General features: G+C 44.3%; 1 protein-coding gene across 1 annotated transcript in view; it reads left to right on the top strand.

Annotated features, from left to right (window-relative positions):
* The window catches only part of CCDC92 (coiled-coil domain containing 92), a 71487-nt gene that overhangs the window by 551 nt on the left and 55715 nt on the right, over positions 1–15221 (top strand). Inside the window, exon 2 of the mRNA XM_030501733.1 lies at positions 9430–9493. The gene's annotated coding sequence lies outside the window, so the exon portion shown is untranslated. The remainder of the gene's footprint in view (positions 1–9429; positions 9494–15221) is intronic.

The raw sequence follows: 15221 nt of genomic DNA, 5'->3' as shown, positions 1-15221 counted from the left end.
ATAAGCTCTGCTAGAACTGAAGAAAGGTTGCATTTAAAAATATGTATTTGAATTTACATAGGCGTACATCAAAGAGAAAATAATCCAGGCTCTTGGTTACTTCAGTCTAGTTTTTGATAGTTAATACTTCATCCCTTCCAGCATATCATAAAGTTTCTTTTCATGGTCTCGAAAGAACATAAGGAATTGAGTGAAAGGAGCTGAGCTTGTTACTCTGTATGACTGTCTGGAGGTTCAAGGTAGAGCTCTGTCTGTGTTTCATTGGTTTTTCCATGTTCATGTTATGTCTAACTCTCCAGTACCCTTAGTAAGACAAATGACAAAGCCTAACATAACAGTGATACATTACTTGGCCTCCCCTTTAAGGCCTAAGTGGTAACTTTGATAAAGGTGGAAGAAACTGCCACTTTCAGAATAGGTGATTATTCAGTGGTCAGTGCAGGGCTAACCAACCATGCTGCCCCTTTGAGCTGTATTTTATGCTCTTGGTACAATTGAGAGCAGGAAAACATGTGCTATGTATTCAAGGAGCTGGGAGTTATTAATGAGCAGGAGATGATGTAGGCTTCCTAGCGTCCAAGGGAACCTGGGTGCCAAAGTGACCCCGGAGCACAGGTATCTGTATGATCACCATCTCCGACAGCATGAGTTTCAGTCCAGCAGCTCTGTCCTGGTTGGACTTACTCTGCTGGTGAGTGGTGTGTAAATAAGGCTTGCATGTTGGCCTGCTTTAATTGGAGCGTTTCCCACAGAAAGGAATATATGGGTGTCTCTCTCTCACTGGCAAATGACCAGCGGCCAATAATTTAATCTTCTTTCAGTTTCCCAGCTAATAAAATCGGGCTGCTTTATTCCTCCTGATAGCAAGCGTTATACTGCAAGAACCAACCCTTAACACAAGCCAACTTGTACATGTTGGGTGACATGGTCTCATCCAGAAGTCTAAGAAGAGCCTTTGGCAATCACAGTCGGAACTTAAAGGCCAGTCTGTGGTCAGGAACAAGAGCGTGTTTTGTTAATACAAGCTACAGCCAACTCTGCCAGCTGTTTCCATGCTTTAGCAAGTGTTTCCTACTCAGAGAAAATGGTTAGTGGGAACTGAACCAGATACAGCCATTGTAGCTAATAGTGAAGAGTTACACCCACGGAGAAGTTGAAAAAGGCACTAGATGTCTCCAATGCAGTATGTACCAAACTGCCAGATGTTTAGGATGCCTTAAGTCATCTAACAGGCCTTTACAAGGCGATGTTACTCTTGAGTATCATGACTCTCCTGAAAAAGCATTAAAGTGAGCTAATTTTAGCTTTGAATTATGAGATTTTGCTCCAACAGAAGGTGTCCCTGAGGACATGAGGGTAGATTTTTATATCCAAAACCTTGCCTTTGTATATTTTGAACGGATCATCTGGATGAAGTTCTAATGGCTGGTTCAGACTGTCTGATTTACAGCAACAGCTGTTCACCTTTGGAAATGGGGAGATTCTGGGAGATACAAAACACGTTTATGAACTTGTTATTCCACACCAAGGCTCGGGTTTTCTTGCCTCGTTTTTACACAGGTGTAAATCCAGATAGGCTCCTGTGAAGTCAATGAAATTGTTCCATGAAAGGCATGGAAATCAGAGTTGCAGGAAATGGCAGATGGGTTATTTCTTTCTCCAGCAGACCAAATGTTGGAACCCACAGCAACTGGAGGTGATTAGGGTTGAGAAATGTGTGTAAGTAGTCGATAGGGTGTTCCTGCTGAGTGATGGGGAAAAAGCTGCTTCTTGCGTGATGCCTGGGAAACCGTTTCTTCATATGGCTATAAAAGCTGGCAATCAGAGAGCCCAAAATTAGAAAGTAGAAAAATTAAAGAGTAATGAGGGGGAGCATCCTGTTGTAGCTCTTTAATATTTTAACCTCTGCGTTTCAAAAGGTAGGGTTCCTACTGCTGAAACTAACTGCAAATATTCCTTTAATTTTCAGTATTAAATATGGAAAAATAGTTGACCACTCTAAAAAACCAACCTGATTTCAGACAGTTGTATCAGTATATTTTTTTCATCATCAGATCTTTTTAGTACTTGTTTACATTTTGGGGGAATAAAAAGCTTCAGAATTCCTCGTGACATTTTCTTGGTTTAGTTTAACAGATACTTTTTTCTCCAAAATAATAAATATTTTACAATAGGAAAAGAAGTGCCTCCAGATCCTACACAAGCTCCAACCCAAGCTTATCTTTGGACACTTGCTTATGGTTTCTTAAGACAAAGTGTTGCTGGAGCATTAGTATCCAAAGAACAATCGAGGCCATTTAACTTTATTATTACCAAATCTGCTATATTTCACACATTCACACTCTCTTCACTTCCAACTACTCAATCCACCTCTATGTTTTCCATAAAACACTCTTAGAGCTGAGCTGTTGATGCTAGCTCTGATCTAAAATGCTGCGATGATTAAGTATTCTCCATACTCCACTAAATGGAATAAATAACATTATTAATTCAGTATGTGATTGTCTGGCTTACTACACTGAGCTTAATATTTAATGTAAGGGAGCTTTATTTCCAGCTACTGCAGACCTTCCCTTAACTTGCCTCTTCAGTCAGCAGGCTGCAATGCCTTTGCTTAAAATACTGTTCCACTTGAAGTGCAGAGAGGAAATTCCCCACTAAAACTGAGGCAGAGATTAGACACGAGCAGCTGGTTTGGGTTCCCAAGGGAGGCTCACAGGGCTCCAGCCTGTGTTGGGAATACAGGTGTGGACCATGCTGACGTCATGTCATAACCGTGGTAGCTCAGGCTTGCTCCTGAGTGCATTGTAAAGTCATGTAGCCCATTTGGCTTATGGTGGCCACGTGCTCCTGGAGGAGAAACAAGGACAGAAGGTGCCTGAGCTCCACTGACATTAGTGTAAGCTCCCAAAGGATCTGCTAGAGGTAATGTTGTTGCTTTGGGCAGATTTTTATCTGGCATAGTTATAATGTGCAATCAGAAAATGGAGATCAATCGGAGAGCTGGGATTCTTCCCAAACAAAAATCAGTGTGATGAATTCACCCTGGTATCTCTTAAGCAGTCTGGATACAAAGCAAATTGTTTGGAGCTGGCTACTGCCTGCCAAAACCTGCAGCTTTATTCATCTAAAATATTCCAGCATAAGAAAATGCAGTTCAGGACTATTCTCTGCTTTGCCTGGTTTAGATCTTAAACTCCTGAGGACAGGGTCTGCCTTGCAAGACCTGACACTGGGGCCTTAATGTTGACCCAGCCTATTCAGTGCAGTGATAATGAAGTGAGGTCCTTGCAGTAATTTTGTCTTGTTCTGTAGGTCTGGGCAATAGGCAGTCATTTTGTATAAGGTTTCAGAGATTTGGCTCACAAAGAACCTGATGATGGAGTTTTATAGCCAGTTTTACTGCTAGTGAGTTGCTGTTAGCAGGGAGCTAATCTGAATGCATGTATATGTGGAAAACATAGTTCGTGTCACCTGGCAAATTTAAGCTTGAACTTCTCATCCAATCCAGGGCTAGAAGCAGGATGATTTGTATGATCTCCCTGGCCAGTCACAAGCATTTTATTGGAAAGGTTCAAAATTCCATCTAAAATCACAGTGAAATGCTATTAAAAATGCCAGCAAGTTATTTTCAGAGTTGACCTGGATTGGCACAGAACTAGTAATGCAAAGGCAAAAACCAGCTGGAAGAGTAAGTGGGAAAAGAACAGAGAAGGTTTCTCAAGGGGATTTTTTTTTCTTGGAAACAGGAGAGGAATGAGATGATGTTGCTTCAAATATCTGATGAACAAAGAAGGAAAGCATGAACCTGGGAGCTGGCAAGACAGCCAGGTCAAGTGTCTGCTGGCATTAGTGTGATCCAAACCACTGGGCCTATTGCAAAAAGGATTATCCTGAGACCAGGCTGTGACATGTGAATTCTCATGTGTCAAAACGTGACTGACCCGCTTTTCTCTGATGTACACCCGTGCCTCTGCTCTCAACGCAAATTTGTTCTTATCAGGGTTTCACTGGAGCTTTATTCTTTGATGAGGGTATTTTAAATGTCCTAGGTGAGGTTCTTTTATGATCAAACCCCAACTCCTAGAGAAATCTATAGTTTCAGTAGGATCGTTCATGGAAGATCCCTGATCAGAATACATAAGGCTACTTCAGATTAGCCCTTGATTCTGATACACAGAGAATAACAAAATCATAACAAAATACGTGTTCACAGCCACATCCTTTCTATAAAGTGAGATAGTTCCTTGAAAACTGTTTCTAATTGTGCCAGAGACTCTGTTTTCTGCTGCTGTATTGCAATATGTCTTAATAACATCATTCTCTCAGAAGGAGCTGTGTGTTGCTGTTCTCTACAAATCCAAGAAAACCTACTCTGCAGCCAATACCAAGGGACACTAAAATCCATTTGAATTTCAATCCAGGGCATACCTGGGAAGTGTGAGCATGATGCAGTGTTCCTTGTGCATGGTTTGTTCCTTGTAGCATCTCCATTGGACTCTGGAAAAAATAGCATCCCTCATTACTGCCAACTTTCCCCTGCTCTTCTCGCATGTCCTTCTCCACTGCTGTCTGCATTTATAACCCCAAAATGAAACCAGAGCCAGAATTGTTCCAGAAGTACAATATGTTCGTGTATTGCTTTGGATGAGGGACGAGAGAATGGTGCCACTATTTCCCCAAGTATTGAGAGCTTTCCAGCAAGTTCTGGCTGGTTGATGTGGCACAGTCAAAGCATTGGCAGAGACAAACTCAGAGATGTCTTGTGCCATTTCTTAGTGAGTGTGGTTGGTTGGTTGGTTGTCTTCAAAGCATCAGCACTTCCTGCAGAAACAACAAGGTTTTGTCTAGAGAATATCCAAATGCCTTTTCATTTTATCCTTTGTGAAACCTTTTGAAGTTTTCCAGCTGAAAAACAGAGAGTTCCCCAGGCTCGAGTATGTGTGTTTGCTGGTACTTCACAACTGCTGAGGGGTAAAGAGAACAAGAAAGTCTTGGGATCTGTGCTAGGAGGATGCAATTTTAGCTGAACATGCAGCAGCATTTGAGCCCTCCCAAAGAAGCTTGATTGCAAATTTGTCTTCTTGGCCACAAGAGAGAAAATGCATTGCTTTGTGTTGCCTGTACTTCAGGCAATATTGCTGCAGTTGGTCAGGTTAATTCATCTTGGTCCTGGCTTTATTTAAATGCTGCTTGGTATATATTCTTCTCAGAAGAAAAATGCCCTGTTCTTCCAATCTGCTGCTATGTCTAGATTTAAGAGAGAGGAACATCATATGAAGTCCTGCTCCTGTTCTGAATTACCTCCCTATACCAGGATGCCAGTTTTGCCATGTCCCAACCAGCTCACGTCTTTTATAGAGGCAGAAACTATAAGGAAGTCCCTTGAGTGGCAATTTGGTGAGAGCTCTTCTACCACTAGGGTTGCATTATAAGGCATTTGTACGCTGCTTTTGTCTGCGCTCATAGTGATCCCCACTGAAGCTGAAAAAGGGAAAATCCCAGGCCAGCTGGGCTGAAGGAGCTTTTTGTACCTGCAAGGCTAAACAGGAGGGAGGGAAGCACTGGATGAACTGGATCTGAGGTTGTGCTTTAAAGACTTTCTTACATGATAAAAGCTTTTTGGAGGGCAGGACACTGCACCACGAGATTTGCTCCTAGTACGTTAGGGCTTGGTCTTTTTGAAGGGTAGCAAGAGCAAATTATTTTGGGTCTCAGAGTACCTCTAGACATGTGGGGCTCTTTAACTCCATGCAAGCAGCTTCTTTGAAGTTTGCTGCCTAGCAGTCTGTGCACATGACAAGGCAGTTGCATTGGCCTGTGGCACTACTGGGTTTCTAGGCCATTTTATGAGCCACAAGAACAAAAAGCTCTGTGCCACGCAGGTCACTGGAGTTGGTTGTATCAGCTACCTATCTCAAATAACAGCAAGAACAGATGACATTCCAGTGGAGAAACTTCTTTACAAGGAAATACTTCAGATTCCAGATGTTTGGGATTTTTTTTTCTGCATATTTTAAAGTTAAAATGGTCCTTTAGGACTTGGCCAGCATCATCATCAGTACTAGGTTTTAGCTTTTAAAATGTATTTGAAGTATTGTGAATGCTGTGTGACTTGTGTGCTAGTTGGTCATTCTCTGCACTACAGAAGCCCTCGCCAGTGACAGGAGAAACTGAACTTGCAACAAGTCAATCTGACAATGTGTTGGTAGCAGTTTAAGTGATTTGTGTACTACTATTAACCCAGTGACAGAGCCAGTATTTCTCTTCCCCCTGCCCTCCAACTGAATCATAGCTTACACTGAAAAACTTGACTGTTTTGTCCCTGAGCTGGCTGGGAAAAAGGGTTTGAGTGTCTGCTTGCTAATTGGGAAAAGGTTTTTTATGTGGCTCCTTGAACTTGCTGTCCTTATTACATGGATTATTCTCTAGATTTGAGAGCATCCTCTGAGCAATGAGTCAGAACACATGAGACTTCCCTGGGGAGCCAGATACAGACAGCCTTATCCAAAGCATCAGCTCTGTCTTTCTTCTCATCCCACAGACAGAGCAAAGGCCCAAGGGGGCATCCTGCCTCTCTGCAAGGAAGGAGCTTTGCCTTCCAAGATCACCTAGCTAAAGATAAATCTGTTTCTCAATCTATTCAGATGAGAAGATCTCATTTCTTTCTGCAGACCCTGTCCATTTCTGACTTAAAACAATCACTGATACTCCACTGCATGACCTAAAGCTTTAGTGTCCATTTCAGCAGACACTGCTCTGTCTCTTTTGTCTATGGTACCAATATCCAGCTTCTACACTTGGTTGCTTTGGTAGGTGCTGTGGATTTCACCTGGTGGTCCAGTGGTGCATAGTGCAGAGTCTGAGGGATTGGAGAAATCTGAGCAGCATCAGAACTGAGACATCCTTTCTCTTGGTTTAGCACATTTGCCAGTGTACAGCAGCCAGACACGACTTCTTCCTGCACACAGACCCAGAGCATTAGCACAAACATGTCAGGAAATCTCATTCCTTGCACAGCAGTTCAAAAGTGTCCTTAATGCTACGGGAAATTGGCCCTGCATGTGTCCAGAAGGGGATGGTTCAGGCCAGATCATACATTCAGCCCTTGGCTTTACTCATTTGTGCTGGCTTCTGATGTGCTAGTCAAGCTGCCCAGTTCCCACTCTACCAGTGCCCTTCTTCTGGGCTGGGGGGTGGACAATAGGATCAGGAGACACTAGTTCCTTTGGGGTGGGCAGGAGTTCAAAATGAACAGCCCATAACCCCCGCTGACCAGAAGTACTGCATTCAGGAAGGCTTCTCTCTCCACAGGGGCTGGTCTGCTCTCTTTATTCACCCTCTGACATGATCCTATATCCAGGCACTTAAGAAGAAAAAAGAAACAAAACTGAAAGCTGCTATTTTTAAACTGTGCCTTTGGCTCTCTGCAGCACGCGGCTTTCCTCCCCGTGATTCAGTGTCCTTTTGAGAACTAGGCACAAGGGCCCTGCGGTTTCCTGGTACTTGGAACATAAAATCTCCTAATTCTTCTCTCACAGCAAGCTTCAGAGGCTGGGGAGTGATTGATATTTTCTATCGCTTCATTAATAGTCACGGCACAGTAGTTTCCTAATCTGTTTTTGCACTGCTTTTTACTTTGAATAGTTTGTCTTCCAAAGTTCCTCAGCCCTCCAATGTCATACAAAGCAAATGCTGTTTGCTCCCCTCCTGCCTTTTAACCCAAACGTGGGTTGAGACCTTCAGGAGCTGGTGAGGCAGAGCTGGGAAGTGGGGGACCTGCCTCAAGGAGCTTCCTCCTGTTTGTTTTAACAAGCTTGGCAAATACACTGAGGGTATGTCCCAGAGAATGATCTATTGCTGGGATAAAGTGGGAATAGCTACTGTAAGGGAAAGCCTCCTCTGATTGCTCTGCTGGCTGATGTTGGCACCCATGGTGTAAGCATTGCAATGCTGTCTCCAACTCCAGAAGGTAAAAGATAAGCCGTGCCCCAGAGAACCTGAAATCTGTGCAGGCAAGTGGGAAGAGAAGTGAAGGCAGAAGGTACTTGTGTCTCAGACCACCCCTACCTACCTCAGCCCCACTGTGAAATTAGGGATGCTGACTGTGGAGGTGATGGTGGGCCTGGAAGATGCTTTAGATCCTGAAGGAGCACTGGGGCATTAAAGTCTAGTGCACTTCTCAGCAAGGAAGGTCTGTTGAGAGAACTGGTGATGGCCATGCTTAGAGCTACTCGGCAATTTGCAGCACCACTGCTTCAGGCCCTATTTGTTCTATTTGGTTCATGTGGTCTTTAAGCAGCATTTTCCACTCTTGCATGTAAAATGTGAGGAAATGAGTTTGTCTCAGCTGGTAACCCACAATGGTAATTCCCCTGCAGGCTGAGGGCTGTGTGTTACTTGTGTGTGTACTAAATGGATAGCACTCAATATGCATTTCACAACAACTCTGTGTGGAGGGTACATGGGGCTGTGGGTTGGAGATCTGCAACAGCCAAACTCAAGTGAAATCAAACTGCTGGGGTATTCTTGGGAAAGGAGAACTGTGGCTGTTTTCCTGAGGGCCTCTGCTCGCTGCCGTCACTGTGCATAGTGAGAAAGCTTGTGCCACAGTCCATTTTTCCAGCTTCATGTCCACCCTTGGCTCTCCCCTTCTCCAAACAGGACCTGCTTTGGAGTCCTCAAAAGACAACCGCCCCTCCCATGAAGGGCAACAGGATTAAGCTACTTGGCAACCAGTGTGGAGAATCTGTAGTGTCCCAGCTGTTTCTCCATGCTCCTTACGCAGCTCCACCTATCCATTCTAGTCCAGGGAATTATGAGTTTAAAACCTCGATATTAGAACTATTTCTGGTGGTAAATGAGGTGCTGAGGGCACAGGAACTAAGCAAATCCCTGGCAGAGAAACAGGGCTAGGGAAAACCTGGGATGTCTCCTGCTGACCATGCCCTTCCCCACCGTGTCTTCAGGGATAAAGCTATCCCAGATAAAGGCAGTGGGGACCCATCTGCCAAGAGGCTTGGGCATCAGGACATGAGACGGGGGGAAAACACAATCAAGGGCTAGCTGTTGTGAGCCCCAACTCCTTGCTACCGCAGTGTTCAAGCTACATGTCCTCATTGCCTTGTAAACACCTGGACCCTTTACCTGTAAATGAGCTGGCTTTCCCAGGTTAAAGAGCTCACTGTGCAGCTGGGACTCTGGCATGTCTGCAGTAATCCTGAACTCTCTGTAAACTGCTTTTTCACTCAACCCAACTTGGAAAAAGGCAGACACGCTGTAGTCTAAACACCCCAAGAGTCTCTATTTGCTTTGTTCCTTATGTGTTCCAGCACACTCTGCTCCCCTGTGATTTTAAACAATGTGCCTTTGTGCTTATCTTCTGGGTTTGGCAAGGCAGTTTCTACCTCTTAGTTTTGGTCTCAACAGGAGAAATTGCTGTCTAACTGATCCTTTGTGGACTTCCGACCAAAACCATTCAGTGCAACATATGGTAAGTCATTCAATGTTTTATAAACCGAGTCCCTCAACTATAGCTATTTATGGGTGGAAACTGGCATATCAATAGTTTCTTTTTGGTTACAAGGGTAATGAATTCTGGCTTATGTTATTATGACATCTCAGTTTGGGTTTCTCCAGCCCTTCCTTAGATTATAATACCTTTGACTTTACATTTGTTGCTTCTGGTGCCTGCCACAGCAGCTTAGCGCTGTGGTGTGTCAGCAAGGGAAGAATCTCAGCACACTTCCCTTGCTCTAAAAAGCACAGGCCCTTATTGCTTATGTTAAAGGAGGTTTGTGCCCTCATGGTACACGTGGCAGCAGTGTGTGAGGATGTGGCTTTGGATGATCCTATCTTTTACTGCAGTGATGTATCCACTCTTAGTCATGTCATCCTCTGAAGAAATAAAGGGGTGAGACAGAAGATAAATGAGTGTGACTCGTGGGATGGCTTTGTTTAAGTTCTCTTGACTCTAACCATCAACAATTGGCTGAGGAGAGTAGTTTGGACTTATTGCAACCTCAGCAAGCGTGAGGGATGCACTGCAGTGGTGGAGAGACACTGTGCTGGCAACCTCCATGCTAGTGCAGAGAGCAGGTTTCCTACACCAGCATATTTCTGTCACTGCAGTTATGCAGCTTTCAGCCTGTGCTGTTGCTCTGTGCTACCACTTGTGTGCCCTAATTCCAGTAGGTTTAGCAGGTAAAACTTTTCATAGTTGTTTGGATCGTGTGACTTTCCTCTGTGTATCTACTTCTGGCATCTCAAAAATGGTTGTCATGCATTGCAGGGGTCACCTGGAAACTGGGTTGACTCTGAAAGGTGAAACAGTACCTGTGCTTAGGAGACTGATGCACCTTCTCCCCTGAGAAAGTGCTTCCAGGCCACTGTTGGGAGAGGATTTCTGGGTTTGCACTCACATTGACAAAAGCTCCCAGCCTGTTGGACTCATCCAGCACCTCCTGCTAGTGCTGAATGCACCATGCATGTTATGCAAATGGTTTTTATTACTTCCAGGCACGAGCTCTTCTTGAGTTTCCTTTGTGGTTAATGCAGCCCATCTGTAGCTTAAAAAACAAAAAGCAATGTTCAACTCTCTTGCTTTTGGCATTTTGTATAATGCTACACTAAGGCGATCATAGTAAATGTGTTGCTTCTGCTTTGCACCTGATTTTTCCAAAGTCTGGAACTTTGGAGCCTCTTAGTTGTTCCAAGATGCACCCTTTCTCAAGGGTCTTCATTTTGGATGCAGGGAGAAAGAGTGAATATAAGTGATTCAAGGGGAAGGAGTAAGATGGAGCAGAACAGTCTATACAAGTAGCAGTGTGTCTTGGAGCAATTCTGACTTCAAGGGCCACCTGCTGCAAGGAGGCACAAGGAACTCTGGACCAGGTGAAGTAAGGAGGGCTCACTTCCAAGGAGGCTGATGTGTTACACTGTGCTAAAATGCATCCAAACATCAGTCCAACAGCCATCTTTCCAAATTCTTCCTTGCTGTGGCCAAGAACGTATCTAGACAGAGATGTCCAAATGCAGCTGTTCTGCCTGGTAGTCTTCCTTTTTGATACAGCCCTTTGTAGGAATAACTCTAAGGAATGATTGCTCTTCACCTCAGGATTTCTTATACAGTGAGGAGCTATAAGGAACTAAGTAGTTCTTATACCACCTTGCAATGGGCTGGAGAACTCTGAGCCAGCCGAAAGGAGTACCAGGACAGAAGCAAGAAAGATGGACCTTTGCTCCTAGTCCAGCTTTCTGACTTTGTTTCCAGTGTAGCGTTCTGTGTGCATCTCTGAAGTATGGCGGCAAAAGTCACAGGGCTTAAAGTGTGCAGCCCAAGCTCAAGAATTACCATCTTCAATAAACCTGTTAGTAAAAAAGTCTTTCCCTCCTTCCCCTTTTTTAAAGGGTCAGAATATGCCAGGTCAGAATTTAGCCTTGTATACTGGCACACTAACATCAAACATGAGCTGTCTCTTAAAAGCAGAACGTGGAATTATCAGAGACAAAACAAGACTCGGATGTTGGCAAGGGAGCACTCTCCATGCAGGACTGAGCTAATGTTTCCTAATTGCAACCAGAGAGCTTACTCTGTGTAAGAGATTAAAAACTTCACCTTTTTTCCAAATCAGAGTGGTTTGCCCCTGTGAAAGCCATTTCCCTCGTTCATTTTTCAGAATAATCACCATCTAGCAGCATTTAACATTTCTCTTCCTCTTTTTCGTTTTTCTCTTTCTCGATGTGTGTCACCATTTCAGCTCTGCAGCCATCCTGCTCTTGGGATAACCAAGCAGAGATGGTCAGAACTCTGCAGTGCTCAGAGTTGAGCCAGGGAAAAGGGGGTTAGGAGTTGCTTTTAACCTGTGCCCTTCATCTTTTCTGTTGGTGTCTGGGCTTTGACTCCCCCAGCCAAGGAAATGTGCACTGGAGTCCAGATTCAGTGTTTCGCATCTGGGACAAAACCCTTCTCTCTAACTTTCACATTCCTGCGTTTCTGAGTTCTGCCTAGGAGCAGAATTAGAATGAGCAAAATACCACAGGAAAGAGGATGCTGGAAGAAGTATTTATTAACTGTCTTACCAGATGCAGCATGGTAGAAAGCATATCCAGCCCAGAAATATCGAGCCAAACTTAACTGGAGGTCATGAATCTGCAGAAGTCCAGCAGAGCTTTTCTAACCACATGCCCAACAGACATGCTTTTACTTGACCATATCCTATCTCTAATGTAGACATTACCTTACTGAATGCAGTATTTTTCCCTTCCAATCACCCTAAATGATATTCAGCAAGGCACTAAGAAGTGAAGAGCTTATGTTTTTAAACATCATTAATAGTTTTAAAAGTTTCCATTTGGGAAGGTCTGAATCTTGAGAGACAAAACTCTTCAGCAAGTACCTTCCACCTGAAAGTTTGCTGTCTCTTGCAGTGCCTGGGGATGGTTCTGCCAAGTTGCTGGTCCCTTTGGGACATGCAGTGGTGAGCTCTATTGTCCAAAGTCAAACTCTCCTGGCTGTGTGTGGCAGTTTGCCCAAGAACAGGGATGTGCAGCTTCTCAGGCCTGGATTTCAAAAGGTAGCAAAAACAACATGACCAGTTTAAGAGTATGTCACATCCCACTGGTCTGTGTGCGAGCTTATCTTCAACGATGTGCTTGCAAAGGATCTTGGATAAGAACCGAAAGGAGAGCTTTGAGAAGTCACTCATGCAGAATAATTGTATTTAAGCTATGCTGTCAGTTCACACCATATCATCTTAAAGAATAATAAATAAGCAGTCAGCATTCTTACAGTAACCTTTCCCTGTTCAGTACCAGGAAGTGAGGGGACGTGTACCTTCCCAGACATCAGGTACGCCGTGGTGTGGTGGGAGTGTTTAGTTTTGCTTTTAAACTTGACGGTAGCAGTGGGGGGATGAAGTTAAAATGCAATCATTCTGAGTCAAACAGTAAGGCCTAGGAAAACAGATGTGGGGTGTATGCCATGAGCCAAGATCAACTTCACAAAACTCAAAAGATTAGTTCTACAAAAACTGGAGAGGGGGGAGAATTATCCAGTCAGTGTTGTGATGGATGGGAGCAAGGAAATAGCTGAGAAAAGTCAAACGAAAACAGAATTTGCTGCACAAGAATGTTAGCTTTCTGGTGCCATCATTTTGTCATAGGTAGGAAATTCTCTCCGTAGTATCTGAAGGGTATTAATTACTATCTTCCTCTAACATAAAATCAGGGGACAGAGGCTTTTATTTCTCCAAACCGCTTTTGCACTCATCTCTAGGCAATATTGCCCTCCTGTTTAAAATCCTGAGCACATAGGGCTAATCTTTGTCTCCTCTTTCCCTGGGACTTTTTGTTGTTGTAGCAACTTTTGCTTGGAGCAGTTTTGCAAGGCTTCCCACAAGCTAAACCAAGCCAAAGGTTCCCTGGCTGACAATCATCAATAACATTGAGCTGCTACTTAAACTCTGCTGTCCTTAGGTGAATTGACAGCTCTTTCCTTCTGGGGAAGATAACATCGTTGCTCTAAAAAGATGAGGTCTGGTCTTCCTGCCTTTTTTGATGATTTTCAAAGAAGCAATGGAAGGTGTTGGTATATTGTCCTGAGTCATTAATACAGCATGTGCTTTGGAGCTTCTTTTTTATCGATTGCATATTGTTCCTTTCAATCTTCTTGTATTTAGATGTCGTCATCCTACAAACCTTGTGTTTGCTGTGGTGCAGAACTAGAGAGAAAGCTTTTGGGGGGGTGAAACTAGAACTTAGACCCAACTTGATCTTTGCAGCTGGTCACTAGCACCAACGAGTGCTTCAAGGGTTGTTACAGGAGCAAGTACCACCATGGTAGAACTTGGCCTTACAGCTCTGAGGAGGGATGTTCTCAGATGCCAGGGAGACAAAGCTCTTCCCAGCCTCAGCCATAAGCACACAATCCTGGTTGCTGCATCTTCTTGTCCCGAGTGAGATCTCTGTGCATCTCTAAGTGTTGTGCTCCCATGGCTCCAGGCAAGAGGCTTGGAATGAGTCTTGCTTCCTCTCATGAGTTTTTACCCCATAGAGAGCAAACTTAAACCCTGCAGCCCAGGAATCCTCTGGTCTTTACTATAGGCTGTAAAACAGGCTGGGGAGACACTGGCCTCCAGTTGTTTGTCTGCAGAGGTAAACCACTGCTCATGTAGTCCCAGCCTCTAGTTCTAAGCATGAAATTCCTTTTCCGTGCCAGAAAAGCAGCAGCTCCAGCCTCCGGAAAACTCATTTGCCATGCTTGTGCTGTGGGCTGCTTTTGCTCCTCAGCAGCACCCGGCATCTGAGTGCAAAGCATGGCAGATGAGGCTTGGCGGGCTCAGTGAAACCCCTCCATCCCTCACCAGGATGCAAGACAGAAGAGCTGCATCTCTAATGGAGGGCTCAGGCTCGTATCTCCCTCTGAGGAGAACCATTACAAAAATATTTCCCAGATATTTGGCTGGGCATCTCACAAAACTATCCAGTTTCATGATGCTCATTTTCCCATTGTCTAGACAGTTGCAAATCCAGACAGCATTATCAGTATGAACCTACTAAACACACACACAAAACCCCATTTTTCTGCCCATATGTTTATAGGTATGTTCTTACCCACGAGCTGCCTAGTGGCAAACTGAGTTGTTCCAAAGTGCCTGTATAAATCTCTTGGCAGGGCTCACATTTGATTCCAGCAACACCGAACTGGGTAGATGCTCTGAACTGGAGGATCTAGCTCCTCACTGCCTACCTTCTGCACCCAAAAGGAAAACAAGCTAAACAGCGTTGAACAGTGCTATGAGCCAAGCCTGGACGTCCCCCCTCGGGACAGAGCCTCCTGCCACAGTAGTGTTCCAGGGATGAAAATGTTCTTTTGCGGTTTGCATGCTGGAAATGTTCATGGAAAGACATTCTGGGGCTGTAGGCATGTAGATGAGGTCCTGCCAGTCTCTCTTGATGGTCTGTGGGCATTTGTTCCCTCTGTCTGGCTTGAAATGTTAAGACCTGTGTGGAGGAACAGCACATTCTTGTTCTGCACATCAGGGGTGCCAGCCCACAATTTAAGACAGGCTGTAGCACCTTCCCCGGACTTTGGCATAATCAATAGCTGTATTTATAGCTCTTCAGTGATGCCAAGGGGCACAAATATAGTAGAAGCAGGAGCTGTATTTACAAAGTAATAACTTCTGAATGAAGATATTTGGGCAGCAGCAGCATTTCTC

Source organism: Strigops habroptila, chromosome 11, assembly GCF_004027225.2.
Source record: "Strigops habroptila isolate Jane chromosome 11, bStrHab1.2.pri, whole genome shotgun sequence".
Taxonomy (NCBI): domain Eukaryota; kingdom Metazoa; phylum Chordata; class Aves; order Psittaciformes; family Psittacidae; genus Strigops; species Strigops habroptila.
The sequence above is the reverse complement of the archived record's forward strand: the minus strand, read 5'-3'. Positions and strand labels throughout refer to the sequence as shown.